The sequence below is a fragment of the Sapajus apella genome, unplaced genomic scaffold (assembly GCF_009761245.1).
Source record: "Sapajus apella isolate SASKATOON/1434 unplaced genomic scaffold, GSC_monkey_1.0 scaffold129, whole genome shotgun sequence".
Taxonomy (NCBI): Eukaryota; Metazoa; Chordata; class Mammalia; order Primates; family Cebidae; genus Sapajus; species Sapajus apella.
This window is the reverse complement of record NW_022437069.1, coordinates 3281994-3299046: the sequence shown is the minus strand read 5'-3', so window position 1 is coordinate 3299046 and position 17053 is coordinate 3281994. Positions and strand designations below refer to the sequence as shown.

At 39.3% G+C, this 17053-nt stretch overlaps 1 protein-coding gene and 1 pseudogene across 2 annotated transcripts in view; one reads left to right on the top strand and one right to left on the bottom strand.

Moving 5' to 3' along the window:
• Window positions 1–17053, top strand: part of LOC116539496 (cytosolic carboxypeptidase 4-like) — a 435628-nt gene that overhangs the window by 111076 nt on the left and 307499 nt on the right. The gene's annotated exons all lie outside the window — the stretch shown is intronic.
• On the bottom strand, window positions 13926–16659 carry LOC116539497 (annotated as a pseudogene). Its single transcript, XR_004264088.1, has one exon. The product of XR_004264088.1 is annotated as a 14-3-3 protein zeta/delta pseudogene (transcript).

Genomic DNA, 17053 nt, shown 5'->3' with positions numbered 1-17053 from the left:
TTTAATCACCTGTATGAATGCCTGATAAGGGCTATGAAATATGGCCCCTGAAGGCCTCTGAACTGCCTTTTCCCTTCCTCAAATGGTGAGTAATCATTGAGCCACTCCACGGTTTCTGATATGAAGTTCGAATCAAGCCATGAAAAAACCCATATTTCACAAGGTAGCATATTTTTGGTTCCTGGCAGTAAATTTCCCTCACTCTTGCTGTGCTGTGGGACACATTTGGAAAGGTCAGTTTGGCACTGTGTAAATTAACTGGAGGGCCATTGGAGTTGAATGAAATCTATTGTAAATGTGTATTGATGGGCGTAGCGTGGGCTGGCAGGGCATGGCTCTTGTGCCAGGGTGATTTGGACAAAAAAGCAGATTGTACCATGGGCCTTAGAACCGCTGTTATTGTCACACTGAGTAATTGCTGGAATAGTGTCATGAGACAATGAATGGCAGCCACATTCTTTTCCAAAGCTTCCTTTGGGAGTGAGTATTGAAGTTCTGCCCAGGATGAAGCCAATAGCTTGGTGTCACGAGGTCTTATCCCCTCAAGTCTGAGCAGTGCTATGCATTGCCAAGATCCAGAGGACACCGTTCCCATCATCATCTACGTGAATGGAGCCCCCTAGAGTTGTGCGACGTACTGGCTGAGCAAGGATAGCCTTGAGTTCGTTACACCACAGCTTTAGGTGTAGGCAGCATGGTCCAGGGGTTGGGAGCGAGGACTCTGAGGTCAGATGGTCCTGGGTTGGATCACAGCTCTTCTGCTTGTTAGCTGTATGACCTAGAGCATATCTTTCAAATTTTCTGAGCCTCTCTAGGTACCCATTTTAAAAGTAATGATAATAACCCCTCCATATGTGATTTTGATTATAAAATCAGTTAATGCAAATAAGGCACCGTGCTCAGCATGATAAGCAGTTCCACAGCGTTAACTATTAATGTTCTTATTACTTAAAATGTAGGCTCTTCCTGGAGCCCCAGAACCCAGTGTTGTCACAAATGATAATAATTAATGGACAACGTGGAAGGGAACTTGATCTGCCATGTCCTGTTCAGAGCCCTTGGTTTGTACTTGACTCCTTTCCTTTTCAGAGTCATATAATGTCATCAGTGAGCAGAGGAGCATAACTTTCCTGCAATTAATTATTTAATCAATCCATTCATTTATTTAAAGTATATTAATTGAACACCTCTTCTTTCTCAGGCACTGTTTTAGACTCTGGGGAGCAGCAGTAAACAAAGAAGTCAGTAAACAAATCATGTCAAAAGCCCCCTGCAGAGCCCCTACTGGCCTGCTTGAGCATTATATTAACCATCTCATTGTACCTGCAGGAAACATGTTTAGGAGAGAGAGGGAGAACATTTAGAGAAGACTTTCTTTTTTTATATTTAATGGGAAGTAAAGCTGTAACGATTATTCAACTGCCTTGACTCTGTGCTGCCTTTCGGGAGACTTGCTGCCATCCCCTTGGTGTTTAACCTCCCGTAGCTTGTGGCACCAATAGTTGGTCAGCCAGCAACATTAATTATGCACCTACTATGTTCTTGGCACTGCACTAGGCACAAAGAATACTGTTGCGAACACAACAGAAATTTACAGTTTCGTATGAATATAGACATTAAAGATAGTTTGAAAGTTATTAGTGAAATAACAGTAAATGTTCAAAGAAGCACCTCTAACTGTGAGGAAGCAGTCAGGGGAGGCTTTTCTGTGGAAGTGACATTTACATTGAGACTTGAAGGATGACCGGGAGTTGCAGGGGAAAGGCAGGTAGAGGAAGAGCAGCTTCTGAAATCTAACTTTTTCTAAAAGATCAAGATTTTGGGTCATTTTTCTAATAAGATTTTTTTTTTTCCTTTTAGGGCTTGATGATTGGTTGGTCAATAAATATTTGTTAAATGACAGAATAAGTAGATGGATAGATCATCCATCTTCAATGAGTGAATGCATGAATACATAAAATCTTGCATTAGAAAAAAATCATAAAGATTCTCCAGATCAGGGTCATCATTGACATTTTAATAGGTTGAAGAGAGAGAGAGAGAGAGAGAGAGAGAGAGAGAGAGAGAGTTATTTACCATCCTTACTCCTTGGCCTTCTTCTTGCTGATTTTTGGCTGCTTAATTAAGAAATTAATTTCTTTCATTAATTCTCTCCTTCCTTTTCACTAGATATACATAGCTCTTCCTTTTAAAAAGTACTTACTTGATTCAGGATATAAGCTCATTTTTTATGGTCAAGTGAATGGTAGCACTGCTGACTTGGAAATCTTGTGCACTGAAGAGGAGGAATCAGGAACTTCTGAAAAATGGACCTTTTAAAATTAGTCACAGCTTAACATCCGCAAGAAGAAGCTTGTGCTTGCGTACCTTTGTTGGAAGTTTTGAGAATCCATGCTCACAATGTGCCATACAGCAAGACTCTGCCTTTGGGTTCAAGCACTGGCTGTTTTGTGTTGATCTATTGTAGACCAACTTGGAAGGCAATGAAAAATTACCCCATCTGATGCCTCGTTTACGCAATATGGATCCTGGTGGAGCTTTGAGGGCTTTATTAATAATAGCATCTGATAGTTTATTGAATATGTGGTACCCAATTACTGGATTTGACAGTAAAATGTATATATTAATGACTTGTTAGGGCTGACCTGGCTGGTAATTGATTACTAATGAGGCAGACTTGCTTTCATCTAGGCAAAGTAAGATTTTGAAACTCTTTTAGCTAGCCCTGCATGAATGCCTCAGGAGAAGTGATCTACTAAATGGAGGATAAATATTTCATGTAGAACATTTTACAGCACCCATCTTACTAATTTTTTAAAGGATAACTAGATGGTTACTGGAAAGTCCCAGTTGGCAGTTGTCTTTGGTGTTCAAAATTCTTCATGTGCAGGATTGGCCCAAAGTAATTGCAGTCATTGCTAGATTTATCTTGCTACCTGTAACAACAGGGCCAGGTCCTACTGACTGAGCATGTTTTCCTGCAATGAGTGAGTCATTGGCAATCTTTGTATGGGGTTTATGGAGACAAAGCCTATTTTATGCGTGCATTTCAAATGTCACAAGAAAGAACTATTTCTAGCCACAACTAGGATTGCTCACTGATACAAAGGTGAAATATTTTCCTTTCTTTTTGGCATTGAATTAAATAAATAACATGCTTTCCTGAAGATGTTGCATGTATATTTTCTATAAAAATCCTCTGAATCTGTTTTACAAATTTCAATTTTCCATCTGACCCTTTTCCTCTTTATATTAATGAACTTCACCTAATTGAATCGAATGCCACAACTGACAAGAGTTCATTCTGAATTTGAGCTTCCTATCCCCAGGAAAGCATTTTCTTAGTAACACTTAGCAAAATGATATCTATCAAATCACTGGTGCAGTTAGAATTTAATTTGCTCTATCAGCTGCCATTGTCATGCTACTTAACCTTAAAAAATGTAATTTTCCTCAAGACTTCATAATTCCCTTTACATTTCTTCTTCTTTTTTTCTCATTGCTTGAATTTAATAAACTCCTGAATGGGAAAAGACTGGGTCAGAGCCATTCTTCACAAGGTGACAGGGAAGGAGTGCCTTTCCAGTTCACACCTACCTGTCTCTCACTTCCCAGCTGGGAATCCAAGGCTTTCCATGCTGCCTTTCCTCCTGCTGCTAGTCCACAGCATTCTGTTAAGGAAGGGGAAAGGAAGGGACTTACAGAGAAAAGAAGAGGCAGCAAGAATAGGAAAATAAAGAAAAGAATAAGAAAATAAAGAAAATAAAAGGAGGAAAAAAAAACTCAGAAGAAATGAATAGCAACAAAGGGTGGAAAAATGAAAGGGAGAAGCAATTGTGAAAAGTCAAAGAAACCAGGCCCCAACCCTTGACCCCTGCATACTGTGTTTTCACCTTACTGAATATGCAGCTCACATAAATATCTCCCTCTTTTGAGCTCTGCAGAGCATGTCTTCACAATTATTGGTGGTTTTTCCTCCAGGGGACACTTGGCAATGTCTGGAGACGCTTTTGATGATCACCACTGGTGGTAAGAGGAGGATGCTTCAGTGGGTTAAGGCCAGGTATCTTGGGTCGAATAGTGCCCCCCCACCCAAATTCATGTCCGTTCAGAAAACTATGAATGTGACCTTATTGGAGAAAAGGTCTCTGCAGTTATAATCAAGACAAGATGAGGTTATACTGGATTAGGGTGGGCCCAAGTCCAAAGACTATTGTTCTTTTAGGATGAGAGAGCTTTGGACACCGAGACACAGACATAGAGGAAAGATGGCAATGTGAAGAAGATATAGAGATTGGGATGGTGTTGCTACAAGCCAAGGCATGCCAAACGTTGCCAAGAAGCACCAGAGGCTAAAAAAAAAAAAAAAAAAAAGAGAAAGGATCCTTCCTTAGAGACTTTGGAGGAAATATGGCCTGATGCCATCTTGATTTCGGACTTTCAGCATCCACAACTGTGAGAAAATAAAGCGATTGTTTTAAGCCATTTGATTCATGTGGAAACAAATTCCTAGGAAACTAACACACGAGGAATGCTGCTAGACAGTGTACAATGCACGAGGCAACCACCTGTAACAAGGAATTATATGATCCATGTTGAGAATCATGAGATTAAAAAACCCTGTTGCAGAGTTTAAGTTTGTAGGTCTCATTTAATCCTTTATTACATATGCTTTGAAATGTTTCTCTGTTTGCAATTTCTCACCTCATTCCTATATGTTATTTAAGTTTTTGGGCCTTTGTGTGTTGTTATGTCAGCTATGTGTTAACTCTTGGAAGGCCAGGGGGCATATGTTTGCCTCTTTGATTCCTTTAATGTTAGTTAATAAGTACATAGTAGGAACTCAATAAATGCTTCTTAAATAAATGGACAAAGACTATTAGCACATGAGACAGTTGCAGTGAACCTGTCTTCAATTCTGTCAGTAGAGCATATTCTGAGGTTTTCCAAGTTGTGATTGATGCTCCTTAAGTTTGAGATGTCTTTGTAAATCCTGTCCACCCGGCAAGGAAGTTGTGATATGAGCAAGACATAGAAGCAGCGTGGCCTATTGGAAAGAGGTCTGGAAGGAAAGAAAAAGGTTCAATATATATATCTTTGGGCAACTAACCTGTTCTCTCTGAACTTCAATTTTCCTTTCTATGAAATGCAAACAGTGAACGTAATGTAGAGTTGTTGTGAGGATCAGGCAGCTTACAACATAAAGAGCTTGACAAAAGTGCCAAGCAGAACTTTTAATTTTTGATCATGCAAAAACTGAAACAAACATCTTCTCCTGTCATGTACCAGGAGACATAAATGTGTGCATGATGGAGCTATGAGTTTTGCCTGGCAAATAAAAATCATGGAGGAGGGAGTAATCCTTCACATTGTGCATCTCCTGTGTGCCAGGGATGTTTTTACATTTTATCCTTAATTTTTGGGACAATCTTGTGAGGTAGCAATTGCTATTCTCAGTTTGGAATTGAGAGAGGTGAAACTCACAAAAAGAAGCTCACAAAGAGCTGAAGTCAGTATTGACAGACTGTGATTTAATACTAAAGCCCAAAATATATCAACGGAACACGGTGGTTTTCAAGCAGATATGAAGTCTAGAGTGGTTGTTTGACAAATTAAAGAAAGGTGATGAGTCCATGCTGCATTGGAACAGAAGATATATGAAGATAAGATGAAGTGAGCATGTGCTGGTAGGGTGTCATCTCTGTGTAAGACAACGTTTCTGACTCACCTTTGCTGTGCCATGTACAAGGGCTGTTTTTCTCTTGGTCTCCAGGACTCGCCTGTAGTATGTTAATAGTGGTATCTACAGCCATGGGCTACAGAGAAGATGATGGGCTATGGTCTCAGGAGTCCTGCAAGGCCCTCTGTTGAGTTAGTTTCCCAGGTCTGACTATCGGAGCTAGAGAATGACAAGATGGAAGGTCTGGAAAATGCATCAGGATAATACATGGTGAATCAGAAGAATATTTCAAAGCCTCTTGTTATGCTCCTATCAGGAATTTATAGTCTGACAGCTTCTCTTTAAAACTGTTTATGCCCTGGTGGTCTATGCCCCATTGAAAAATATGTTAATCCATAGGAGTGTTTTCAGCAGAACAATTCAAAGAAAAAGCAAATTAAAAAATAGTGCATTTAAGTGATACCCAAGAGAATACTTCTTGTATCAGAGACCAGAATCAGGGCAAGCAAAAGCCTGTCTTATATTTTGTTGTCTGAGCTAAGCATTTTGTGCATAATTATGTCAGACCTGCTGTCTTTGTCTGTTTTGTGCTGCTAGGCTAGGTAATTGCTAGTAAACAGAAATTTATTGGCTCATAGTTCTGAAGTCTGGGAAGTCCAAAATAGAGAAATCAGTATCTTACAAGCTTCTTCTTGTTGCATTATCCCCTGGTGGAAGGACAAACAGTAGGTAAGAGAGAGGCAAAGGGGGGCTGAATTTGTCCTTTTATGAGAAATCCACTCCTGAGATAGCAAACCCACTCCTGTGATAGCAGCTTCAGCCCATTAATGAGGGCAAAGTCCTTATGGCTAATCAACTCTTGAATGTCACCCTTCTTAGTACTGTTACAATAGCAATTAAATTTAAATATGGGTTTTGGAGGGGACAGACATTCAAATGATAGTACCTGCTCTCCAGAGAATTTGTGTCAGAAGCCCACATGAAGAGAAAGCGTGGTGTTCTTCTACCATTGGTGGAGTACCAATGGTACCCATGAAAGTTGAAAGCCACTCCTTTGCACACATGAAACTATAAGTCTTGCCTTTGGAAGACCCAGCTTTCATTACTTAGGTAATGTGGCATCTTAAATCTGGTCATGTGTGGATATTGAGGGTAATACTTGTTCGCCTTTTAAAGGGCTGATGAGGAAGGAACTTATGGTAATCATCACTGCAAACATTTTAAGATATTTTTCTTTTGTCAAGGTGCTACAAGAGAAGATATTTGATTATTAGAGGAAGAAAGGTTAGCTTCCTACTATCCTCCTATCAAATTAATAATAATTTAGACACTAATGATTCACTTCATAGGTTTCACATTTCTGGATTTTTTGTAAGTTTACATCCAAAAGATCAAATATAAAATATACTTCTACATCTATTTCTTCCAGAGACAAATAACTTTGGGATTCTTTTCTGTTCCTCTGTTTGCCTTCTCTACAAGCTGAGGCCATTTATTTCTGTGTGAATAGTGACATTAGAAATATTTTCCTTTCTGGTTTACCTAGTTTTGACAAAACACAGACCAAGGGTGTTCTTTGAGCTTTTAACTTATATTAAAAGTGACATCTAATGTATCAGACACATGATTTATAGGACTCCTCAGATATTCTACCTCCTTCAGTGGGAAGTGCTGCCCACCGCCTGAACATTACAGATGCTGGGGGCTGACCAGTCACCTGTTCTGGGAAATCCAGACTGCCCCCCAAATCCCCCCCGCCCAGTGCTGATTCTGAGTAGCTAGGCTGACCAGCAGCAAGACTGGAGTTTCTGGTTCTTAACGGGCATTTCTAGACTTGAACGGAACCTCACAGTGAAGGTTTGGATTGTGGCATCTTGAGTCACTAAAGCAACTATGATATAGAGGAGGGCATAATACCCTGGGAGATGAACTCTGACCAGCTAGAAACAGAAGAGAGGAAACATACAGTTAGAAATTATTTCCCATTTCTTCCTTTCATTGACCTCTTGGAAGTACGGTTGATCTTTGCAACTCGTTAGTAGATAACTCACATGCCGAGTGATCTGTTCTATCTACACATGGGATGTTGTGAATCAACATGGTAATGAAACATTTTCATTGTTGTGCATCTTTTCTTGTCTCCAGTTACTTTTCCTTTATTTATCTTTTTTGAGATGGAATTTTGCTCTGTTGCCAGGATGGAGTGCATTACCTTGGCTCCATCTCAACTCACTGCAACCTTCGCCTCCCGGGTTCAAGTGATTCTCCTGCCTCAGCCTCCCGAGTAGCTGGGATTACAAGTGCACACCACTATGGCTGGCTAATTTTTGTATTTTTATTAGAGATGGGGTGTCATTCTATGGACCAGACTGGTCTTGAACTCCTGACCTCGAGTGATCTGCCGCCTTCGCCTCCCATAGTGCTGGGGTTACAGGTACGAGACACCATGCCTGGCCGCTTTATCTTTATTCTTTAGGCCTATGGTTTGGGCCTCTCAAAGTAAGGATGAGCACTTTATTTCTTACCCGTGTCTCTATTTTCTAAAGACCTCAGGTTAAAACAACGTCTTAAGTTGAAAAGTAGCTTAATAATCATAAGAGGATCATGCTTTGGATTGTGTTCTATGTGTCAGAAAAAATACACAGTTTTTGTTTCAATGATGTGAAAAAGAAATTAAAAATCTCTTTTCTTGAGGAGGATGAAGCGTCTGTTGTAGTATATACAAAACTCAGGAGGATGGAAAGATAGCTGACCAGAAAGTTCAGATGTGATTTCCAATTAGTTTTCCTTGGTGCAACAATTCATATATCCACTGCAGCTTTTCTACCATGCTTTGCAGAAAGCTGAGTGAGGGAAGTCAGTTGGATTGGCAGTGGGCTATCAGAAAACATTCAGGCTGTTGCCAGGAAAAGAGTAAGACAGAGTTTCACAAAACTCTATTTGCGAAATTAAATTGGCCAGGATCAAGATAGTCTTGCAGCTTCAATTTGGTTGCACGCCTATAAACAAGGACCATCAATACAAAGCAATGTTCCGAACAGCAAGGATGTATCTAATGGGCTGCCACTGAGGTCAGCTCTGGGTCAAGTTTCATTTCCTAATGAAAGGAAAAAGAGAGGACTGTGGAGAACTTAATAAAACCCATCATGATTCCAAAGTGGAAGGCCCTGCCTTTCCAGGAGAATGAAATACGTGTCATTCCTGTGGCTTCACATTTAGATAAGTATTTTGCAGTGTGTGTGATTTTATGATAAAATCACTTGAAGAATAAAGGAAATAATGAAAGTAGCAAAGAAATGCAGGTATAAAAGAGGTTTATCTTGGAAACCACAAGACCTATCATCTGGATGAGTTACTGGAATTCAATTTTGGACAGAAAGATTTGGTAGAGAGAATGCCCCAAAACGGAGATCAGACTTTTAGGAAAAATAGGAGTAAAATTAGAAACAAGGGAGCAGATTTCTCAAAAACACTTGAGAGATGAGAGTCATATGAGGACCCAGCCACTGAGTTGTGTTGGACGGTAAGAAACTAGAGTAGTGGTGGTTGTTATAAGAACCCTGACGTACCTTTGAAAAAGCAGGTGCTTTTTTCTTTCATGCATGGCTCAAGACACCATGTGCTGAAACAGTACAGAACACTTTAATTTCAGAGAGTGTAGCTCAGTGAAGGACACTAATGCGGCAAGTGATTTGCACTCGACTTCCCCATAGATGCAAATGCTAAATGGCATGGCTTATTTCTTACCCGTGTCTCTATTTTCTAGAGACCTCAGGTTAAAACAACGTCTTAAGTTGAAAAGTAGCTTAATAATCATAAGAGGATCATGCTTTGGATTGTATTCTATGTGTCAGAAAAAATACACAGTTTTTGTTTCAATGATGTGAAAAAGAAATTAAAAATCTCTTTTCTTGAGGAGAATGAAGCGTCTGTCGTACGCAAATCTGCTTAACCTTATTCAATTATTGGTTATCATTCCTACTGATATATTCCACCTCAGCCCCATTCAATCCCTGGTCCTTCACTGACAATGGCAAAAATTACAGATTTGTGTTACCATCTAGCAAACATGAGTGGGCCATGCCAATTGGTCTGTCTCACAGTTTTGTATATACAAAACTCAGGAGGATGGAAACATCCATATACTTGAACAGGGATATTCCCACACCTCGTGCATGTGTATGTGCATGGAACAACACACCTGGTACATAGAACAACAGATCCTTTCTCCCAAAGTTGGTCCCTAAGGGGTCATCTGCATAGATTGTTAAGGTAAAATCACTCCAAGGTAGGGCTCAGGTAGGCACAGGTAAGAAGAAATTCATTTGATTATTTAGGCAAATCTAAGTGGAGAACCAGTGCAATCAGCTGCTAAGGCATTAGCGGGTTCATGGTAGAATTATTGGAAGTGGATGAAAATCAAAGACAAACCTTTAACATCTTGGATAAGAGACAGACCAATTGGCATGGCCCACTCATGTTGGTTAGATGGTAACACAAATCTGTAATCTTTGCCATTGTCAGTGAAGGACCAGGGATTGAATGGGGCTGAGGTGGAATATATCAGTAGGAATGATAACCAATGATTGAATAAGGTTAAGCAGATTTGCAAACGTGAAATATGAAAACAGAGGAGAGATATATTAACATGATGTGCATAGCTCTGCATAGTCAGCTAATAGTTTTGAAGTTTAGTAGACCAAGGAATTCAGAGGATACATCCAGTGTGGAGTTCAGATCATGGTCTCTCAAAGATGTCCTTGCCCCAATCCCTTGATTCTATAAATGGGTTACTTTTACATAGCTAAGAATCTTTGTAGGTATAATTAAGGTTACAAATCTTAAAATAGGGAGATTATTGTGGATTATTAAAGCAAGCCCAATGTAATCATTCAAGCTGTTACAATGAGAGACCATTTTATGCCTGGAATCAGATGTGGTAGAAGAGGAGGCAGAAGAGACGTGAAAACCATAAGGCTGAAAGCATGAAACAAACTTGATGAGCCCCTGCTGACTTTGAAGATGAGGCAGGAAGCTGAGAGAGGCTCTTAGTTGACAGCCAGCAAGGGAATGGGGACTTCAGCCCTATAACAAAAAGAAATCTGAATAAACTCGAAAGGAGATTCTCCACTTAGCCTTCAAATAAGATTGTGGGCAGGTGATTTTTGCTTAGTAAGACCTATGTTTGGCGTCTATTCCACAGACCTGTGAGATACATGGGTATTATTTTAAGTCTCTAGATTTGTCATAATTTGTTATGGCAGCAATAGAGAACTAACATATTCACGTATTTATTTTTACATAAATGTGTATATGGTCTTCTTTAGTGTGTGAACATACACAGATATTTGAGGAAAAGTATCACACTCTATATAACATGTTAGAGTAAATAAATGGTTCATGGGTTGGCCATACACAGCTTTATGGTCAGTTGCTTCTGGCACACACCACCAAGGATTGATCTGCAAGCATGATGCATTTTGGCCATTTTAAATTTATTCAATGATCAATTAAAAAGAGAGAGTCCATGTGTGAAATTTATCATACTGTCCACTTTTGAGAGCTGCTGGCTCCTAAATTTTGTCAGAAATTCAAACCCATCAGCCCTCACCCAAGCTTTTGCCAAACTTGACAAATCTTCCAGCCAATATATATATATATATATATGTATCTGTGTTGATGTATCTATAGTGTACATACATGCAGATCTATAGTTACCATTTTCAAAGCAGTTTTATAATGTGTTAAGAATACTACAGAATTCTGCTGAATTGGTCCTGCTGAGATGTCTGCTTTCCATGGACTGGGGAACAGCAGGTGAAGGGGGGTATGAGGCTTTGGCTTCTATCAACACTGGGCCTGTCCTTTTCCCACAGTGACGTCTCTTGCAAATTTTCCTTATTTGTGCTTCCCCATGTTTTAAAAGCTCACCCATGAGTTTAACCAGAGAAAGCACCTCCTGCTTCATTCTTTTCAAACATCCTGATTACAGGTATTGATCAACTTACGACCTATGCAACTTACGACCATTCGACTTTACGACCACAATCGCTAGCCACGACTGCTCTGCGTCTGGCAGTGCAAACGTTGCCCATCTGGGCGTACGACGGTGCGGACCAGCTTCCGGCAGTGCTACCATCTCTGCGTGCACCATTTCAACTGTACATATAGCCTACTCAACTTACGACCAAATCGTGTTACAACCGGTCTGCCGGTCCCAATCGTGGTCGTAAGTCGAGCACTAGCTGTATAAGAATTTAACGATGCACTCATGGGAGCCACCACTCTGCTTGTCTGTCTCCTTTTCAGCACCAGACTGGGATGGACAGCCCTGCTAGGTGGTTGGGCAATATGTATGCACTCCTTAGTAGTCAACAGGGCTGTCTTCTGTGTTTTAAATCTAAGTGTGGATACTGGAAAATGCTAATTTATGGTGAGCAAGAGCTGGATTGACAGGAAGCACACAGCAGAGGGAGAGGCCATTTGGTGAGTCTGGGAAAGGGTAATGGAGATGGAAGTGAGAAATAAAGACTGATCAGAATAAAATCAAAGAGGTTAAAAATAGAATGGTTTAGAGTTAACCCAGAGAGTGGCTTAGTAAAATAACTTAGAAAAAGTGATTTGGATTTATATCTAGAAAGATAGACGTGTGTGTTTGTGTGTGTGTGCGCACACACACATGTGTCTGTTAGAGAATAGGGAAAATGAAAAAAAAAAAAAAACTCAGGGGATCAAATACCTTCTTGGAAGATCAACTAATATTCAAACTTGAGTTTATATCCTGAGAAACAATAAGGGTGGCCTTGTTTTTTTCTGAAGGTGAGAGGAAATGAGAGGCTAGCTTGCTGGCCTTAGGCTAGAATCTAAGCAGATGTCTGTCGTAGGGTGGATCAGATGAACTCAGCACAGATCTCATGCTGTGTCCCATGAGTCTGATGATCTCCTGAGGCATTTTACCCTGAGAATTGTACTGGAAGGAAGTGAGAAGCAGGGCTGCCATTCCTGAGGTCAAGTTTTTTGAGTTAGAGCAAGAGTTAAGACTGTCTTTACCATGGGCAAATGAGGAGGTATTCCTTTTGGTGATATCCTCTGTGGAGCACGCTGGAGAAGTAAGGCGACGCAGATTCCCGTTGTACATTTGAGTCAGCTGAGTCCCACGTGGGTACCAGGATTGTCCAACATTACACAGTTAGCAACATCCTTATCAATTGTGGTGAATACTCTCCATTTTTCTCAAGTTCTAAAATAATTCTATTCCCACATTGCCTGAAAATAACCTTGTTCCCTGTTTTGTTGTTGGTGGTGGTGTTGGGCAAACATTGGCACTATCAGTGTAGAGCTTATCTGTGAATGAAAGAACATTTGAGGACTCAGAATATTTTAACAAGGACGGAGTAACTCAGTTGAAACATGATTGTTATCTTCACATAACAAGGAGTCATGTATGTAAAAGGGATTTACTGAAATCCCTGTGGTCCCAGAGGGCTCATGAGGGATTAGGGAGTAGCAGCAACAGGAAAACAGATTTCAGCCTGGGATAAGAAAGAATTTTCTTCTAGTTAGAAGAGTCTAAAATGGAATTAGCTAATTTGTGTGATAATGAATTCTATGTCTTCTGAGGTAATTAAGTCAAAACTGAATGATCATTTGCCAGAATGCTGTACAGAGATTTATGAAGCTGGCACAATAGTGGACAGGACTTGTGCTTGATAACTCAAGTATTAAAATTCACTGTTTCTATCAAAATTAAAACACTTTACACCTAAACAATTACACCTAAACTTCTTTATTCTTTCCTATTTGTCTTTGATTTCTACTCTCCATTTAAGCTTTTGTTTCTATGTAGGGCCAAAAGGGACCTTGCGGTTAGCAAAGTTTAACTTACCTTCCTGAGTCAGCCCTCTCTCTTTCATTTCCCTTCTGATTTACTCATACATTTATCTCCTCTCCTTTGCCTTTCTTTGCTTTAATATAGCATGCTTCTTTACTAAAACGATATTCCCTTAACTCTGCCAGTCCTTACATTTCCAATCTGAATCTTTTCATGAAGCAATAATTTATTTACAGTTTTAAAATTAAAAAGTTGGCATTTCCACTTCCTCAATTCATGCTCATGCCTTAAACTCTTTTTTTTTTTTTCTCCATTGCACTTTTATTTGAACGTAATATTTGGAACAATTATCCAAAAGGGCCAATATTTCCCAATTTAATCTGAGGTCATAATAAAATAAGCAACAGAACAGTGTTTGGGATTTCAGTTTCTCACCCTTATCATCAAGACTCACTGCCTCCCATCATCAATATTTATTGAGCATTTACAGTGTACTAGGCACAATAGAACATACAGAAAACATTGTCCCTGCTCTTCAGGAGCTTACATTCTAAAAGAAAAAAATACACCTCTTTTAAAATGGCATTTTTGTTTGGTGTTTTCTGCAAAGTACTGAGGAAATATTTTGTAAAGTGAGCTTTGGGTATAACTTAGCCCCATCATTATTTAGAGAATAGAGGAAGAGAAAAAGGAAGGATTTTAAAGGCGGACAATGACATTCAGGATAGGTAGGGTTTTAAAGGGAGATAAACACAATCTCATCAACTAAGGAGAGATTTGCTGCAGTAAATAGGATGAGGGAAATAGTTTGTGGGATGCAAGCAAAGGAAGCAGGGTATCTTAGACATTGAGTGGAGCCAGAAAGATCATGAGGCCATTTTCCAAGTACACGGCCACCAGGTAGGAATGGTTGGTGTCAAGACAGAAGGCTAAAAAAGGTAATCTTGTGACAAATAGAAAGAATAAAGGATCCAAGTCGAAGGCAGGCTATAAGAGTATCAAGAAATTCTTAAAAAGCAAAGAGTGATTTGGAAGCACAAAACTTATAGTTAATGCTACCCGATGTCATGATGGGCCAAGAACATTGTGGCTTCCTAAGTTAGAAAATGCCATATACCAACATCTTAAATGGAACATATTACTTTTTTTTTTTCCGATCAATCTCCCCCTCTCCCAGAAAAACATAGGAACTCATTTTTTTTCAGGGTGGGGAGGAAAAGAGGGGACCATGGGACACAGTTGGAAACAGTAGTTATGGTAGTAGCATTTTTGTTGTTGTTATGATAAACTTTGTGTTTAAACTTGGTAAAAGCCCATTAGCTGCCAAGAGGGAATACGGAATAAATTTCAAAAAATGTACAATTTCCTTTAGAGAAGTTTCAGAACCAAAAGACTAATTTACATGAAAATCTGTAGAGAAAGTAGTTGAAAAGTCCATTCATAAAACTTTTATTCCACTTACATGAATTTAATACACATGTTCTTAACAATTATGCTTGGATTAGTCATGAAAATTTCATAAGACATTAAACAAAGCTAGTCATCATCTCAAGTTATTTCCCTGTTAACTGTTTTTACAGCACATGCATGTTAGGCAAGTATCAAAAAAAAAAAATCACAAAGGCAAAAAACCTAAAAAAAAGTTAAATACATGGGTTTTTGTTTTACTGCTGTGCTTGATACACACAAAGTAATGAATACCAAGCAATTCATTTTTACTGCATCTTTACTTTTACATTTGTTCTTAGGCTGCCTAAAACATTTAAATACAAATAAAATGAGTGTAGCAAAAATAATGAAAGCTAACAGCAGGTAACTTTACAAATAATGGAATGTGAACCGTTTCTGCCCTTATCCAGAGTAAAATGGGTCACAACTTTGTCTAAAGGAACACTTCTGCAGCTGTAGTCAAAGGGGTGAACTTTGAGATTGAGTATTCCACAGATAGACATGGTTTAACATGTGGTATCCATGGGATATTTGTTTCTACCACAGCCTTTTAAGTGCTCCAAACCTTAAAGTACCCACGATTACTACACCTGTGACTGGAACCAATGATCCCTTTTATCCCCCACCAGGACAAACCAATATGTAGGCAGTTTTCTTTGCTTAGACATGGAAGCAGTTTTAACACTGGCTCTTGTGAAGCCACAATGTACCAAAAGTACTATGCCAAACATTTATAACTTGTATAAAAATTCCACATCCCCATATTGGCCACCTCAAGATGAGAATAGATTAATTCCCTAAATGTTAACTGGCTCTACTCCCCTAATATTAAACGTAAAAACCACATGGGAAATATAGAAATTCAAATAGAAGTAACATAAACCTGTCATAAATCGTAAACAAAAAACTATTTGTGGGACAGCATGGATGACAAATGACCTACTGTGTAAATTTTAGAATGAGGCAGACAAAAGTTGGAAGGCTGGTTAATTTTCCCCTCCTTCTCCTGCTTCAGCTTCATCTCCTTGGGTATCCGATGTCCACAGTGTTAAGTTGTCGCTCAGTAATTGCATTATTAGCGTGCTGTCTTTGTATGACCCTTCACTTAATGTATCAAGTTCAGCAATGGCTTCATCGAAAGCTGTCTTTGCAAGAGAGCAGGTTTTCTCTGGGGAGTTCAGAATCTCATAATAGAACACAGAGAAGTTAAGGGCCAGACCCCGTCTGATAGGATGTGTTGGTTGCATTTCCTTTTTGCTGATTTCAAAAGCTTCTTGGTATGCTTGTTGTGACTGATCCACAATCCCTTTCCAGCGGCAACCTCAGCCAAATAATGGTAGTAATCTCCTTTCATTTTCAAATAGAAGACTTTGCTCTCTGCTTGTGAAGCATTGGGGATCAAGAACTTTTCCAAGAGAGACAGTACATCATTGCAGATATCTCTTAGCTCCGTCTCAATTTTCTCTCTGTATTCTCGAGCCATCTGCTGTTTTTTCTCAGCACCTTCCGTCTTTTGTTCAATACTTGAGACGACCCTCCAAGATGACCTATGGGCTCCTACAACACTTTTATAAGCAACTGAGAGAAGATTCCTCTCCTCATTGGATAATTCAGCTCCCTGCTCAGTTACAGACTTCATGCAGGCTGCCATGTCATCATATCGCTCAGCCTGCTCGGCCAGTTTGGCCTTCTGAACCATGACTGAATGTTCTGACTTGAGACGTCGGTTAGGGTGACCTTAAACTCTTAACATATGACTCTTTTTGCCCCTCAGCTTTATTGGGGTATACTTGACAAATATAAACATATATTTCAGGTATACAACATGATGTTTTAATGTGCAGATACATTGTGAAATGACTTCTACAATTAAGCTAATTATCTATCACCGCCCATAGTTATAATTCTTTTGTAGCGAGAACAATTAAAGTCTCTTGGCAAATTTCAAGTATATGTTAATAACTCAGTATTATTTATTATTAACTATGGTCAGCATGCTGTAGAGCAGGTATTCAGAATTTATTCATCTCTCTTAATTGAACATTTGTATCCTTTAATCAACATTTCCCTATTTTCTCCAAACTCTACCCACT